Below are 13199 nucleotides of genomic sequence, written 5' to 3'. Positions count from 1 at the left end.
TGCATTTCCTTTACGCTGTGCTTTTTGTCCGGTCCAGTTTCAGCACAAAATCTACTTGGTTAGGATCAAAAAGAAATCACTTTTTGGCTTAAAATAAAATTAAAATAGTTCTGTAAGAACATTTTGTTAAGAACATTCAGCGGTTTCACGCTTACAAATGTGGAAACACAGTGTCAATCAGTGGTCTCTCGCTTGACAAAGATCGTGTTTTGGCTTAAAATACCAAGTTCTGTCACCACAAACATGGAAAATGGAAAAATGTCCCATTTTTAAAAAAATATTCAGTGGTTTCATGCTTGCAAATTTGGAAACACTGTCTCAAACAGCGGTCTCTGGCTTAAAACACCTAATACTGTCAATACAATCATTTAAAATGTCCCAAAACTTTGATAACATTCAGTGGTTTCACGCTAACAAATGTGGAAACACAGTGTCGAACAGTGGTCTCTCGCTTGGCAGCCATCACAACCCCTCATTCTCCGTACATGAAAGTCAGCTCATACACATGTGATCTGATCACAATGATAAGCAGTCACATGTAATGGATTGATAACGGACACTTTCCAACACTGCTGAGTGAGTGAAAGGGTTTAAAAAGTAAAGAATGAACTCCAGGTCCATCTGCTGGACAAATCATGAAGGATTTTCTGAGCTTGTAAACGTCTCCAGTTAAAGAGCTGAGCATGAAAAAGAGCAGAAAGTTATTCTGTTTCCAAACAAGTCATTCGTTTCTAACTAACTGCAGCAGCTGTCAGATTAAGTAACACACTTAAAACAAAAAACACTTAATTTGCACTTGAGTGTTGAAGTGAGGCAGTCGGCGTGGGATAGACGAGTTATTGTGAGTCTGTAGAGGAGAGAGGAGTGAACGCAGCTCAGACACAGGCCTCCTTTCAGCAGCCTGGACTCACTGAACTGCTGCTGCACTTTGATCCACTTCCACCAGCCGACCAAGCACAGCCCCTCTCTGCCTGCAGAGGGCAGCAGAGGGCGGGCCGGTGCTGCCTCTGGTCCAGTGAGTCAACGCCTGAGAGGTTTATTGTTCACAGAGGAGGGAAATACTTCTGTGTGGTATTAGTGAGTTTGGTCAGTGGATAAAAGATGGGTATCAATGTTGTGTTGTGTTGTGTTGTGTTGTATGTTATGTGGCAGAAGTCAATATCAGAATCAGCTTTACTGTCAGTTCACATCTCACTTAAAACAAGACGACAAAGCTGAATAAAGAGAGGGAAACATTACCATTTAAATGTACGTTATGTACAGTTGGTTAACAATTAAATATATATAACATATATATATTAAAGGCTACAGTAGACAACAACATACAATGTTGAATGTTGTTCATTATCCCATTTTACATCATCACACTGCTGATTTTAAAATGTCCATAAACCTAAATAGATTGGCTCTAAACTGCTTTATGGAAACTTTATACTTCTCAAAATATATTCAAAGAAAATAATCTGATTTGTCCGTCAGCGGGGTGGAGGGAATGACAGATTACTGCTAATCCAACACTTTTAGATCTGTTTATCAGAGTTTATATTTAAGGCTCTTCTGCTATTACCACATTTTAATGTTAAGACTAATCTGACACAGGCTGGTTTTTATGATTTTTGTTTCATGGGGCAGCTCATGACCAAACCTGACCTTCAAAAGTTTTATCCGCTGTTCAACAGCACCAATAAAAGAGGAAATTAGTAATTGAAGCTTTGAGCTGCTCTAGAGTGAAAGGTACAGTATTTTACTCTGAAAGGTAAAAGGTTTTAGATTAGAAGTATAAAGTGGCAGAAAAATAAAAGACTCAAGTCTACAAGTACCTCAAATGTGTACCTAGTCACCGTCCACCCCTGCCTGTCAGTGCAGACTCCATTTAGAGTTGAACACGGTCCAAAGGGATTACAGCAGGAATTATAACACACATAACTGCTGTAATCTAAATGCATTTCAAACCAGTGTACAGTAAATTGGCACTAATGCCTCCGGCAGGAAATGAGGGTGACAGTTTAGACAAGCATGAACATTAGCTCCAGTCACAGCTACTGTGGTCTGAAAGGAAACAAATTACAGATGAAAAATACTCATTGGAGTACATTTCTCATCAGTTCTGCCTTATAACAGCCGATCATTACTGAAACAGTGCGGTTGAGAGAAAAGGTTTTAAAGGAGGCGTGTTGCTCATTCTGAGGTTGAGCATTTTATTTTGGGTCACTACTAGAACAGGTTTACACGCTTTAGTGTTCAAAACACACATCAGTTATCTCTGTTTTAGCTCCTGTCTCTTTAAGGCCCGCCCCCGAATAAACAGTCTCCTCTGATTGGTCAGCTCACACACGCCTGAGCCAGCACCGCTAAAAAACAACAACAGAGCAGCTGTGCTAAATCAATTATCATTAGCCAAACTAGCCTCTAGGCATAAATGATGCGAATGTGTGATGTTGTGACATAGTGTGATGTCACAAAGTCACAGAATTCAAGGCGGGACTACTGACGAGGCGTTTCAGGAGCGGTGTTTTCTCTACAACAGTCCTCTACAAAATAAACATTATGTAGGTATTTAAGCCAAACCATGACATTATCATAAAATTCATTCCCACAATCGGGTGTAAATAACGTCTCCTCAGAACAATTTGGGATCTCTGGGCTTCCGGTTACTTGAATCACAACGGATGAGCTGTATTTAATTTAATGCATATTTAATTTTGCTTCTTTTTTTTTACATTTTAAAACAAGTCCCCATCTACTTCAGTTGTTTAGGAGAATGCAGCTGTGACGCTGTTTTGCTGTGAAGCTCCAGAAATGTTTTATGGACCACAAAACTTCATTTGACGTGAGGGGGTGAGTCGATAATGACTTGGATTTTCATTTTTGGGTGAAGTTATCCTTTAAACTTAGACCCTGCAAGCTGTGAAAAGTGATGCTCATGGTGAGGAGGCAGCGACTGGGCATGCCCAGCCCGGTGGGGAGGGAGGGAGGGAGAGGAGGGAGAGGAGGCTGAGCGAAGAGCGAGAGAGAGGGAGAGAGTTGAGATGTCTGTGAGCTGCTGAGGCGGACGACGAGGAGCTGCTGTCCATTTTACAGCATCACGTCCGAGTCCACCTGACGTGAAACAGACCCTCCGCACGACACGCACACACAGACACACACGCACGCACTCACACTCACACACACACTGGAGGCTGGAGGAAGCGGGTAGATGTGGACCGCAGTGTCTCATTTGCAGCATCTCATCGTCTCCCTGGTTCCGAGGAGACAAACGCTGCAGCTGCTGCTCAGAACACATCCCACTGAGTGGTGAGTACATCCTGTCGGTTCTGTTCCGCAGTCGTGTGAGTGAGTGAAGGAATGACTGGTGCGTTTTTCCTGCCGCTGCCTCACATGCACACACACATGAACACACACACACACACACACACACACACACATCCATGCAGCAAGTGCATAACTTGAGCTGCTGCTGCATCACTGACACAGGCTTGCAGGCAGGCGGGCGGGCGGGCAGCCGGTCCGGACCTGTAGGATGCAGAGAAAGGTCATACACCTTCACAAACACCGCTGTCATTGACGCATCCGTGCGTGCCGTTCACGCAGCCTGCACAAGCCTGACAGTTAAGTTTCGCCCTTGGCAGGAAAAGTTGGCAGCGGAGTGTTTTATCACTGAGGTGAGCGTGTACGTGAGAAGGGTTCAGATAAGCTTGTTGCACCTGAGGACGAGAGAGGCACAGGTGAATGCAGACTGCTGTGTGTTTGATCATGTCCTGCAACAAATGGAGGGTTCAGGTGGTTCCGAGTGTGTATTTCCTGAGTATGTGAACGTGTTTGCTTCATTGCTTTGCCAAAAAATATTATTTCTTGCTGTAATTGTTTTATGTATGTCATAATTTATCAGGGTCTCAGTTTAAAGCAGCCAAACTTATCAAGCCATTCACAGATTCTTCTAGATTTCGCATAAATTAAAGGTGCAGTATGCAGTTTTTGGGGGAAGAGATTTTAATCCGAAGAGAAAGATCTGCCTAAACAAACTAAATAAACAAACTCTCTTTGTTTGCATGACTGAATAAACTGAATAAACAAGCTGACCTTAAAGGACAACACCATTTCATACTGTTTTACTTTCTTTATATGTGGCGGACCCTGCCACCTTTCTAGCTTCAAACAGTGTTCTGGGACCTTATTTTCCTCTGAGAACAGCTTGTTTATTCAGTTATGGGAAAATAGATATTTCTGGGTCTGTATTATTACTTAATTACATCCTCCACCGGACGCTGATCACTGCCGGTCCGTGCCGGACTTTTTCCCACTGCACACAAAGCCTGATCTTAAGTGGGATTCCTGACTAACGGAAAAGAGGTATTAAGCAGTCACCTCTCGAATGAAATCTAATGATATGAGTGAATATTTGTCAGGATCAGATTGTACGTATGCGTCCTCCGGGTGATGAATGACACTGCAGGTAGAGTCTCTGCAGCCAAGCGAGGACAGAGCTGCAGGACGGGCTGCAGACGCTGTCTAACGTCCCTGATGTTACCCCGACAGCAGATCCATTCCCAGCCGCCGAGGGCAGCTGGAAGCATTTTGTCTTCATTTGTTGCAGTTTATGAATCCCCCATCTGGGGCTCAGTCTAGACTCTGCCTCTGGGTCTCAGTGACCGGACGGTGGGGGTAGAAAAAAAAAAAGGACATTATTCTTCTCACCTTTTTCCTGGAGAGAGGTGAAACACACACAGAAACACACATCTGCTTCATCACGTGTGAAGGGCTGTTTGTCAGAGCGCCTCTCGGAGGAATCTGCTGCTCCAGAAGTCAACTGCACTCTGTGTTTGTGTTTGTTTCCCTGCAGAACCTCACGGTACTTTCTTTTATTGCTGTGTAACAATCAGGATCATTAGCAGTTTCGTGGGTAGTTGATCGCAAATTGCTGAATGTGTTCTGAGCATGAGAAGAGTGGAGAACCTCAGGGACAAGGTCTTTTCAAGGATAACCAGTGCGTTTATTCAGCTTTCAACACTTTCCAGGCGTCTCCTGACAAACATAAAGTTTCATTTAGAAAAAAAACTCAGTGATTTCCTGGAACAGCTGGGCATTGTAGTTTTTAGCAAGCATTACTCAAAGAGGAGGCGATAGTAGTTTTGTTGGGGACTATTTTAAGCTGCGGATTAACACACATTTGTGGGTATAGGGAGTATTAAATGCAGCAGGATGTTTATTTTCTTGATAATGAGACTAAAATGCTGATTTGTTTCACTGTTGTGTTTATTTGCAACATATTCTCACTCCAAGCTCGTCAAATACAGAAGTTTGGTCGGTGGCCTTAAGCTTCAAACGACGACGCAGCTTTGCGGTGAAGTCAGCAATGATACCTAATATGCAACATTGTGTATTGTTGTGAAACAGTCGGGGTCCGGTCAGGGTTAGCCACCAAAAATAGCTGGTTAGGTTCAGGGAAAGATCATACTTTGGGTTAAAATAACTACATTCAGTCTCGTAAAGTAAGTTGCGTAAGTTACGTCTTTTATGTACGTGAACTTACGTTGCATGAATTCTTACAGGCTCCTTTTCTACTGTCATAATTACAACAACCATTAGAGGTCGGTGCCAACAACAAACCTGCTTGATTGTATAAGAGGGTTCAAACAACCGATGGTCACGTTGTCAGCGATGTCAGATGTCGGTAGTAATTATGACTCGAGCAGTGGAGGAAGTCAGGTGATGGCGAGGTCAAACACAGGACTATCGGCCGGGAGATCACTGATCGTTTCCTGTGCAAAACCAGTTGACCAGCGTTAACGTAACGTAATTTGCATGTGATTTGATGAAGATAAACACGACGGACAGCTGTGAGTAACAGGACTGCACTCTGACGCGGCACTTCTCCGATCAGATTTATTCATTTACCTGTCGCGCTGCCTTCAGGTTGCTGCAGAGATTCAATCAGCTGAAAAATAAACGCTTCATTCGGCAGTCAGTTTGTCAGCAGGATTACAAAAAAACTACTGAAAAGATTTCCACCACACTTGGATTGGACCCCATTAACTGTTTTGGTGGAGATCCAGATAAAGGGACGGATCCAGGAGCATCACGAGTGAGGGTGTTTTTAATACATTTTGTGAATTTCAAACAAAATACCAACGACTCATTTTACTTCAGATCTTTTTACCGAACCTCAATTAGCAGAATATCGGTCATATTTCCTGAAACAATAAGAGACGTGGGCAGTGATTAAGTGATCCGTAACCTCGCTAGATGTTCACATACAGAGAATATAACAGTGTGTGTTCATGGTAGTAAAGGAACATGTCAGCCGGTGCAACAGTGTGAATCGCTGATGTGTTTTTAACAGCTTTTGGACGACAATGCGGCTCGATACAGACTATCAGCAGGCTGATCCCTCAGTTAGAGGATAAAAGGTTGTATTGTAGAGGCAGGACACACACAGATGCCTCGATGGCCGGCCTGTGTGAGAGCTGTGATAACAAAGTGGTTAGCGCTAACAGTGTTTGGGTTCCCATCGGTTCTTATTGGAAGATTGAGATGCTCAGGCCCGTAGCTATTCTCACGTTATTAATGGTGCTGAGAAAACAGCATTAGTGACCAGAGCGGTCTTGAATTACTGCTTTTTTCTCCTTCCCACGTCTGTTTTTATTCCTTCCTACACTCTCCCACTCTCTGCTCTCTCTCACCAGCTCATGTTCGCTGCCTCTCTCAGTTTTTCTGTTGCCTTTTTTGTTTCAAGCAACTTGTATGTTTTTGCAACTTTGAAGTCTGTAATGAGGAGCTATACGGTCACAATATTCAGCGCTGAAAGCCAAGAATACGTTTCGGAGGTGTGGGGTAGTGGGAGTATTTAGGAGGTGAGAGCGCTGGCAATGAAAAGGGCCTTTTAGCATTTGGATAGGAGCGAGCTTGTGTGATGATGGCGAGCATTAGCATTTTACAATCCTGCTGTGTTTCCCTATAATGAGCGGTCGTCTGCTGCCCGCCGCTCCAATCTGTGAGGCTTTTTCTGTATGTTGGCTGCGGTGCAGATGGAGCGCTTTGCAGTGTGGCCTGGATCCTGTGTGATTAATGAAACGCAAATCTGTTGTAGAGGCGCTTTCTCCTCGTTACATGCTGAAACGCTGTCTCGTTGTGTCACGCCGCTCACTCAGAAAACTGTGCAATATGAGTACGGGGCTACGGGCTTCATTCTTGGCTGTTTGGTAACATCTCAGTGCCAGTAATTGATTTTTTTTTTCTCGACGCTTGATAGCCCACAAAGCCCTGCAAAGTGTCCAGCAGCAAGTGATATCACAGTTTATCTGATTCCAAGGGGTTTAATGGAGGAGTAGAGTTACATAAATCACACGCTCTGTAATGCACTCCTAAATATTTGGGCTGCCGTGATTTCTTTAAAGGGAAACTACAGTGTTTTTCGACCTAGGTCTTAAGGTGCATCCAAATGTCTGATACTGCGCGCCGTTTAGTGCTCCAACAAACATTTATCTTCAGTGTTGAATAGTTGTTTTATCTATAAAATGTCAGAAAATGTTGAAAAGTGTCGATCAGTCTTTCCGAAAAGCCCAAGATGACGTACTCAAGTGTGTTTTTTTGTCCACAAACAAAGGACTTTCCAGATGTTATCAGACTAAATGGATCAAATTCTGATCTTTAAATGAGTCGGGTTGTGACGCATAAAACAATTTTATCCGTCGTTTTGCAGCTGGTCCTTTCACAACGTGAGCTCGAGGGAAAAACAGTCTTTCGTGGCCCCTGTGCATCACGGGGTTTCAAAGCTTGGCGCCCTTCACAGGGGGCCTGTCTAAAATGGTTTGGTTGCTTTGTAGGGATATTTAACAACAGCGATCTTGTTTCCCTTATTGAGAAGTGACCGTATATTGGGCCTCATTCGCACGTGTAAACAAACTGGTGTGCAGCTAGCTTAGTTAGCGGAAAGGTTGCCCCAGAAGCGCTGTCTGAGTGTTTGAAATGAAACAGACATTTATTTTGAAAGATTTAGGAAGCCTGAAGGATGAAAAACACTGTAAATGTTGCTTTAATTTCTAGTTTAAATTAAGTATCAAGGAAGTAGTGCCACGAATCCCCCAAAAACTGACTTAAACAACAAAAAACTGTTGCTGATCGATTTTCTGCCACTCAACTTGTCATTTTACCGGCTCAAAATGTCGGCTCCCGTACATTCTTGACCTTCCACAAGTGGAGAAAGACAGTTGGGAGTGAAGGACAGATAGAAAGCGGTGATCCAATCTCGATCCTCCACTTGTCACACTGAGGAGTTTATTTTTAAAACCTCTCCGATCAATGAGCGCCGTTGTTTGTCTTCGCAGGACTCTCAAGTTCACCCACAAAGGCCGCCTTTGGCCGGTGGAGGCGATCAACATGGTCGTTTAATTCGATTGTCCTTAATGTTATTTGTCTGAAATAGGGCAGCGGTCGAGATGTTGTTTTCATCCCGGTAGCTGAAAGCCTCCCCGTTTTTAAAAAACTCATCCACATCTGCCTCAGGAGTGCTGACACTGCTGTACACGCTAAAAGCTGGCTCGATCAGCGCTGCTTGGTGCAGACTGCAGAGATGTGCTGCTGCTGATGGCTGCCTGTCACTTTCACCTGTTTCACCTCACACACACACACACACACTGCTGCCAAACTGTTGACTTAAAGGCTTTGTTGAGACTGAAAGCGATGATGAATCCCCTGTCAGAGGTACGTCATTGTCAAACACCTCAGAACTTCTCAAGGTTTTAATATTTAAGTAAACATAAGCTGCTTTAGCCGTAAGTTTTGCCTGATCTGGTTTCTGTCTTCTTAGAGGACCTGACGAGCTCACATTGTTGCTCAGAGTCAGGCTTCATCCTGGTGCTCGGCGCTGAGGATGCTGTAAGTCGAGTGCCAGACTGCTGACGCTCACAGCCGTGGCTTTATTTAGATAAATGAGCTGTTGCTTGGAGGGACGAGTAGAGGTCAAAGGATAAAAACGCCCAACTGTTATCTATCTATTTGCTATTTACCGATGCTGGATTTTTGGGGCCGATGCCACCAGCGAAAGTGGGGAGCAAAAAAAATGTCTATATCGATATGTCAGTCGATATTATACAGACATAAACACACACTTTTCCCTTGGTTGTGGTCACATGTGACAAAGATACGTACGTAACGGAGGCAGGATATTTTACTGTTGAACAATAAACCTTATTGTCCAAAATCTACAGGAAACTTCACTGGGAATTTAGGAAATTATAAATAAGGTTCTGTAGAAACAAGAAGAACATTTTCATATCTGTCCATATTGAACAACGTATACGCGGGGCTCTACTTTCTATCTATCTATCTATCTATTGCAAATTACATATTAGACGTCCGCTTTATCTTGATTCGTCATCAATTATCCACTCAGTTCACTCTCACTCTTTAGTCCAAAATGTCAGTTACAAGTTGAAAGCTGAAGATTATATAATTAATAGACACATAGCTGCGTTAACACCGGCCAAATGTAAAAGACATACATACGTTAACATGTTAAGACTCGAGCGGTTTCTTGAAAATGGCTGACACTCACTTAAAACGCTGAATTTGAGAGTCGGCCATGTTTACATGGAGTCTCAGAAGGCCTTTTGGCTGATAAACAATAGTTAATAGTACATTTTTGATAATAACCCAAGTCTAAGCTTCATCACTGTTTGTACAATTACTATCACAAAAACAAAAATGGCTGAGTTGATGACTTTAAACGTAGAAATAGCATGTAGTACATACGCAGAAATAAAAAAAACAAAGAAAAACAAACAGCGTCCAAACACTGCTGCATAAAATATTTGGTCTAAAGAAAAAGAAAGTCAAAGTAGGGAGGAATTTGGGGTTGAATGACGGCTCAAACAAACACGTTATCATGTTAAACAGAACATCGTATGCACCTAACTGTCAGCTAGTGAATGTGGCCGAGGTCTAATATATTCATTTAACTCTTATCCTCCTCCTGATCTAACAATGCAGACCAGCAGTCCTCTGTGGCTCCATGTCTCCCCACAGCTAATCAAGTTGCTCTTGTTATTAGTGTAAATACGTCACATTGCAGAAGCTAAAGATGCTCTAACTGTAAGCAGTGTTTAAGCCGGTGTCTTGAAAAGCAGTGTCATTCCCAACTGAGCCCTTTTTAAAAACCTATCAACTCACCCAAACTTTGATTTGAGGGTCTGTTGCGGCTACGAGGTTTCTCTCTTGAGTCTCCGAAGGCCGTTCTGGCTGATCGAACGAGGAGAAAGTTATAGTTGTGAAGGCCAAAGTTTATCAGTGGTTGTAAATCTGAGAGGAAATCCTGCGTCTCACGGCCAGACACCCTGACGTTAGACGTTACTGAGATAAACAAGCAAAGCCACTGATCAGAGACAGAAACCAGAAATACAGACAACTGTGCTCTCATTCAGTGATTAAACCACTTAAGGCTTATATTTTTAAATGTTTAAAGGACTTTACCAGGCATGTATGACAGTAACATGATATCCACAACATGCATCTCTTCAGACAGAGTTTTATCTTTGTCTTGAGATGGTGTCAAAAAACTGCTACACAGGGAAATATAATTAGGGCCCGAGCCCTTATTATATTTCCCTGTGTAGCAGTTTTTTGTAAGGATTATTTATTAATTTTTGCATATGCATATTATTTGCATATTGCTGCATATTTGGCGGCCTGAACATACCCCAAAACTCACCAAACTCGGTGACATACGTCACATGTGCGCGCCCACATCTGAATTCAACATGATTGGGGGTGGGTGTGGCCAGGGGACTCCATAGCGCCACCTAACAACGTTTAACTAGTCCGACAGATTTCACGCCACAGGCTTCACACTCACTAAGTATCATCTTGAGACCTTGATGATGACACCCTGTCAAAAGCTTTCGCCTCCGATATCCCTGGTGGGCGTGGCGGTGCGGTTAATTTTGATGACCCCTCTTTTCCCATTCTGTACGGACCCAATATGTCTATGCCTCGTACTTTAACTCGTCCTACAGATTTAACACCACAGACTTCACATGCACTCAGTAGCATCCTTAGACCTTCCACAGCCTGTGTTACACCTGATTGGCGTGGCGGTGCGGTCAATTGTGATCCTTCGCCAATACGCAGGAAGACCTTATAACTTCAACATACACTTGTCCATCTGCATCAAACTGCTCACACATGTAGAGGAGCTCACCCTGAATACGTCTCTGCACCAATACTGTGTCATATCTATAGCGCCATCCACTGGACACAGGAAGTCACTGAACATTCCACTGTTGTGTTTTGTGTGATACGTATCCCATTTAGGTAGGACATTTCCACAGGCAAAGGGTGACTACACATCTGGGCGCGCGGCCTCCGACAGCGAGGGCCCGTTCATCACTGCTTGCAGTTTTAATTTTTATTATTTTTCATTAATTATTATAAATATTAGCATGTTAGCTCAATAGCTTCCAGGTCATGTGATCGATTGACTCAAAATCATGTTGGGATCATGTAACTACACTGGCTGCATGAGATACGCCTCTTGTTTTTACATTTAACATCTCTAAATATTTTTTATTAATTTTCATTAATTTTTATATGTAAATATTAGCATTTTAGCTCAATAGCTTCCAGGTCATGTGATCAATTGACTCAAAATCATGTTGGGATCATGTAACTACACTGGCTGCATGAGTCATGGGTCACCAGATTTGGCCCGTAGCTCGTTACACATGAGTACGTTAATTCGATGCCCTCATGTGCAGCACGATAGCTCAGTAGCGCCCCCTAACGCCCCCTTATGGCTTTTCCCATTAATTTTTTTTCATTTCTACGCCTCGTACTTTATTTCACTAGTCCTACAGATTTAACGCAACAGACTTCACACTCACTAAATATCATCTTCAGACCTTGATGATGACACCTTGTCAAAAGCTTTTGCCTCCGATATACATATGTATCATGACCAGACGCACAAAATACCCCTCGGCACCGAAACCCTCGGTCCAACAGGAAGTCGGCCACTTTGGTTCACAGCGGCCATTTTGTCAAACTTGAACCCCCGCCTCCTACATGCACATACACTAACGAATTTCAGCACGCATAAGTATCGTGACCAAACGCACAAAAAAGCCTCTTGGACCCATAACCTCAGTCCAACGGGAAGTTTGCCATTTTGGTTCAAAGTTGAGATGTTGCCGCCATTTCCACCCATTTCCATGGCTCGTACTTTAATTAACTTGCCCTACAGATTTAACGCCACAGACTTCACAGTCACTAAGACTCATCCTCATACCTTGATGATGAAAAGTGGTACAAAGCTTTCGCCTACGTTATTCCTGGTGGGCATGACAGTCTGAACTTTCAATGCTTGGCCACTGTACGAGCCATGTCAATGTGTGGTGTGTGTTGGACACAAACTGTCCACTAGGTGGCTACGTTGTGTTGTGGGTCAGCCTGATATCAATCAATCAGACGTCATTTATATCGCACATTTAATACAAATACAATGTAGCACAAAGAGCTTCACACAATAAAAGCAAGCACAAAAAAACAGAAGTGAAACCAAAATACACACACACACATACACTTTCTCTCACACATAACACATACATGCATTTCTGACAGAAGCTTACTGAGGCGCTATCTTTCGCTCAGCTATGTGCTGTGACGACAAACATCATCCAATTTACATGACAGTCACAGGCTGTTTTCTCCAAATCATACATTACAACATGACATATAATTGATGGGTGAGCTCTAGGGCCACATACTGTAGTGGACAAACTTGCCCTCTGCGTCTGCCCTCCGACGGCGCCACGGCCCGACGTACGTGGGGGGGCGAGGGCCTGTTCATCGCTGCTCGCAGCTTTAATTTATTTTGTGTTTTCCTCTCGGTGGATGCTCACTTTGTGACTTTTTTTGGAGCTCATATTTTGTGATTTATGACGACAACACAGGTGCAGCTCTACTACTGCAGCTTTAACCATAACTTCTGCTTGAAATTGCTCATAAACACAACACTGTGTGTACAAACCTTCAATAAATCAGGGAGCGGAGGAAGTTGTGTCTTCTTTAAACAACCCCTGTAGCAGTTTTAGTGCCTGAGTGTGGATGTCGAGTCGACACGTTCGCTCATATGAAGATAAAATGGAGCGAAGAAGTGTTTTGTTCATTCGAGGCCTCCGTGCTTCTCTTTAATATTTCAGTGGAGT

General features: G+C 43.2%; 1 protein-coding gene across 1 annotated transcript in view; it reads left to right on the top strand.

Moving 5' to 3' along the window:
• The first annotated feature begins 3020 nt into the window (after nucleotides 1-3020).
• LOC311251014 (uncharacterized protein) overlaps nucleotides 3021-13199 on the top strand; it is a 75851-nt gene continuing 65672 nt past the window's right edge. The window contains exon 1 of the mRNA XM_084343258.1: nucleotides 3021-3294. The gene's annotated coding sequence lies outside the window, so the exon portion shown is untranslated. The remainder of the gene's footprint in view (nucleotides 3295-13199) is intronic.

Source organism: Pagrus pagrus (assembly GCF_965226575.1).
Source record: "Pagrus pagrus genome assembly, chromosome: 21".
Classification (NCBI taxonomy): domain Eukaryota; kingdom Metazoa; phylum Chordata; class Actinopteri; order Spariformes; family Sparidae; genus Pagrus; species Pagrus pagrus.
Note: the sequence above shows the minus strand (reverse complement) of the source record. Positions and strands in the feature narration are given on the sequence as shown.